This window comes from Nematolebias whitei, chromosome 19 (genome assembly GCF_014905685.2).
Source record: "Nematolebias whitei isolate Nwh7 chromosome 19, NemWhi1, whole genome shotgun sequence".
Classification (NCBI taxonomy): domain Eukaryota; kingdom Metazoa; phylum Chordata; class Actinopteri; order Cyprinodontiformes; family Rivulidae; genus Nematolebias; species Nematolebias whitei.
Genome location: NC_056516.1, coordinates 39768657 through 39772860, shown reverse-complemented (window position 1 = coordinate 39772860; position 4204 = coordinate 39768657). Strand labels below are relative to the sequence as shown.

The 4204-nt window shown below is 46.7% G+C and overlaps 1 long non-coding RNA gene and 2 other non-coding genes across 3 annotated transcripts; all 3 read left to right on the top strand.

Moving 5' to 3' along the window:
* Positions 1-3145: 3145 nt before the first annotated feature.
* On the top strand, positions 3146-4177 carry LOC119425652. Its single transcript, XR_005187574.1, has 3 exons — positions 3146-3374; positions 3679-3729; positions 3966-4177. It is a non-coding gene; the product is annotated as an uncharacterized LOC119425652 (long non-coding RNA).
* Positions 3422-3556, top strand: LOC119426198. Its single transcript, XR_005187602.1, has one exon. It is a non-coding gene; the product is annotated as a small nucleolar RNA SNORA9 (small nucleolar RNA).
* LOC119426197 lies at positions 3769-3903 on the top strand. The gene has a single exon (XR_005187601.1). It is a non-coding gene; the product is annotated as a small nucleolar RNA SNORA9 (small nucleolar RNA).
* Positions 4178-4204: the final 27 nt, after the last annotated feature.

The following is a 4204-nucleotide window of genomic DNA, read 5'->3' as shown; positions in this document are numbered from 1 at the left end:
AAATGTAAAGAAGCAGTAATAAGATCTAAGACATGAAGTAAAAATGTAAAGAAGCAGTAATAAGATCTAAGACATGAAGTAAAAATGTAAAGAAGCAGTAATAAGATCTAAGACATGAAGTATAAAATGTAAAGAAGCAGTAATAAGATCTAAGACATGAAGTAAAAATGTAAAGAAGCAGTAATAAGATCTAAGACATGAAGTAAAAACACATTAAACAGTAACGGTACAAACAGCAGCACGAACATGAGTCTGAGTGAGAGATGAGCACGACTCAACACAGCAGCATGAGATAAATAAACCTGCAGGCGGTTCTGCCCTCTGACATTTTCTGATCCGGTTGGTGCACATGAAGACCTGCTGGACCTGTACTGGAAATCCAAACCAGCGTACCGGGTCAGGTTTTACACAAACTTTGGTTCTGATGATTCATTTGTTGAGTTTCAGCCACTAAAGAGTTAATAAATAAAAATCTAATATTTGTCCTCTTTGTTTGTTGGGTCGGTGCAGCTGACCGGTTCTGGTTCGGTCCAGTTTTAGAGCTGAAGTAAATGTCTCTCATGGTTCTGTTGGTCCAACTGGTCGGAGCTGTTTTACTCTAATGAGCAGCAGGACTTCTGGGTCCTCTTCAGGTCGGGTCAGAACTCAAGGATCAGCTGGAGAGGATTATTAAAACCCAAAGTCTGAACCAGACCTCAGTGGTTCTGGTCAGAGTGGCCCGTTTGGACCTCTGTGGTGTCTTCATCCTTTATAACAGGATGTTACAGCAAACAAGTTCTGTTCTGGTTCTGCTGGGCTCCTGGTGGTCATGATGTGTGATGGAGGTCAGCTGACCGACAGGCAGGACTCACATGCGCACCTCGTGCAGTCAGAAGTTCTGAACTCTGCTCTGCCTGCTGGTTCTGCTGGGAACAAAAATACTCCTGGTGTCCCAATCTGTCTCTGTCTGTCCCGGAGACAGAGTGTCCAAAATGTCTCTAAACGTTTACAAAGGTTCAGTTTCTCTCACCCTGAACATCTCCAGAGTGGAACAAGGTCCAGCTCCTCAGAAGGAGGTTGGTTCTGGAGCCCAGCTGCATCTAATAATAATAATAATAATAATAATAATAATAATAATAATAATAATAATAATAATAATAATAATAATAATAATACATCTTCTTCCTCTTATCCGGGGTCGGGTCGTGGGGGTAGCAGCCTAAGTAGGGAGGCCCAGACTTCCCTCTCCCCAGCCACTTGGTCCAGCTCCTCCGGGGGAATCCCGAGGCGTTCCCAGGCCAGAGAAACATAGTCCCTCCAGCGTGTCCTGGGTCTTCCTCTGGGCCTCCTTCCGGTAGGACGTGTCCAGAACACCTCACCAGGGAGGCGTCCAGGAGGCATCCTAACCAGATGCCAGAGCCACCTCAACTGGCTCCTCTTGACGTGGAGGAGCAGCGGCTCTACTCTGAGTCCCTCCCGGATGATCGAGCTTCTCACCCTGTCTCTAAGGGAGAGCCCAGACACCCTGCGGAGAAAACTCATTTTGGCCGCTTGTATCTGAGATCTTGTTCTTTCGGTCACAACCCAAAGCTCGTGACCATAGATGAGGGTGGGAACGTAGATCGATCGGTAAATTGAGAGCTTCGCCTTTTGACTCAGCTCTCTCTTCACCACGATGGACCGGTACAGCACCCGCTTCACTGAAGACGCTGCACCTATCCGCCTATCGATCTCACGCTCCATTTTTCTCTCATTCGTGAACAAGACCCCGAGATACTTGAACTCCTCCACTTGAGGTAGGACCTCCTCCCTGACCTGGAGAGGGCACTCTACCCTTTTCCGGCTCAAGACCATGGCCTCGGATTTGTAGGAACTGATCTTCATCCTGGCCGCGTCGCACTCGGCTGCGAACCGCTCCAGCAAAAGCTGTAGATCACGATCTGATGAAGCCAATAAGACCACATCATCTGCAAAAAGCAGAGATGCAAGTGTTGGATTGTATACCTGGATTATTGAGCGTGGACTTTGTTGTTTCCTTACTAGTCTACCTGTACACTCATCTCCAGGCCAGAGGTCACTCTTTCAGGGATGAAGATGTTCACATCCTGGACAGAGAGGAACGATGGTTTGAGAGAGGAGTAAAGGAGGCCATCTTTGTGAAAAGAAACCGTCCATCATTAAACAGGGGCGGAGCCTCCAGGTTCAACTGTCCCCCTCTTACAATGCTGTGATTGCTAGTATCACTCAGCCCTCTGTGAACAGTAAACAGCCATCAGGTGCTAATGATCCATTGTTAGGCTGATGGTCCTTCTTGATCATGTGATCAGCTGGTTCTGGTTGTCAGCAGCAAACTGGTTGATCCACTCTGAGAAGGTGCTATTTAAGAGACTGAGCTGAATACAGTACCTCAGACTGAGGAAGTCCTCAGGATGAGAGATGAAACGTTTCTAGATTTTTTTGTTGTTTTTTTTTTTTTTTTTGAATGTCCAGAGGACCAGATTTAACTTTTTATTGAGCATGCATCAGGATGTTTTCTTACTAGGTTTTCCACGTGAAGTTTAAAAGAGAGAAGCGAGTCGACCAAGAAACCCAGATGTTTACAGGAATCGACAAACTTTCGGCCTCTGTTGTGACTTGGCCCTTTATAAATAAACTGAACTGAATTGAATTCCAGTCCACACTGGTTTGTCGTCCACACTGGTTTGTCGTCATTATCTGCATCGTTTTTATGTCTATATTCTGATTTACCTCATTTTGTGTTTTGCTTTGTGTGTTGCCTGTTGTTCTGTCTGTACAGCACTTTGGTTGGTCTTGTAGCTGTTTTAAGTGCTCTATAGATAAAGTGGTGTGGTAAGTTCGGTCCAGTTGAACGTTGTTTGATTTTGTTGCAGTTGCCACTCCGTCCAGCAGGGGGCGCTGCTGCCGCGTCAGACGGTGCTTCGGTTGGATATGTGTTGCCAGTTAAACGATAAATAGGTTTTGAAAAACAACAGTTCCGTTTATAAAATACCACAACTTTTATTTACATGAACACCCACAAATTATCGTATTATCCGGACCAACCACACCGTGTGCTCTACAGGCGCGCGACCCCCATTTTTTCCTGTGCGCATGCCCAGTCCCTTCACCTACACCCGGATGTACGAAACTTCGTCATTTCCTATCTGGCACTCCCGGCTGGGCGGATGGTAACTGTTATGGCGGTGTGTAGGTTAATCTGCTGCCATCCTACATTATTGATAAGTTATCAGAAGTTAACACCTCCCAGGTTTCCTTCAGAGAAAGAACTTGGTTAATGTGTGCGGGTTTTGTTGAGTGAAAGTTGTTTAAAGCCTCTTATTTTCCACCGGAAACGACCATCAGCGTGTTTTCTCCAGCTAAAGATGGCGCCGCAGGTAACTCATTGATTTATTGATCAACTGATCGTTTGGTTTTTTGTGAACTGCAGACGGTTCCAGCGAGGCCGAACCTGCTGTGGTTCTGTCCTTTCCTGCACAGTCTGCTACAGAACCGAGGGGCAGTTTGAGGCCCTGCTGGGGGTCCACCTGGCAGGGTTTTAGGTAACCCCCCAACAAGAACCCGTGCCATGTGAGACCAGAGTCCACTCGTCCTGGTCTCAACCTGATCCACTAACAGATTTTTGGTTCTGTGAGGTTCTGAGTGAAATCTTGGATTTAAAATTATTTTTTGTCTCCTCAGTTTCCATGACGACGGAGCGGCAGCAGCTGAGGAGAAGCTGAAGTTGAGACGGTAATTTCCCATTGTTCCCATCGTTCCCATCAAAGCTGCGTGCAGACGGTTCCAGCGAGGTCGAACCTGCTGTGGTTCTGGCCTTTCCTACACAGTCTGCTACAGAACCGAGGGGCCGTTTGAGGCCCTGCTGGGGGTCCACCTGGCAGGGTTTTAGGTAAACCCCTGACATGGACTCCAGGAGCCACTGACTGGACCTTCTGCGCCTCAGTTTGCTCATTAAAATGTCTCTGCAGGAAGAAGTCCAGGCCGACTGATGGACCTCCTGCTGGGTCCGGGTTCTGCTGGGTCCTGAAGCTGGATGAGACGTGGCTGCAGCTGATCGTTCTCTGCTTCTTCATTTTCTCCAACTAAAGAATCTTTAGACTGAAAGAAGTTCCTGTTAATTCACTGATTAAAGGTCAGAGGATGTTTGATCTGCTGCTGCGCTGCAGGACTGACCTGAAATAAAACTTTTTAATAAAATATTAAAACT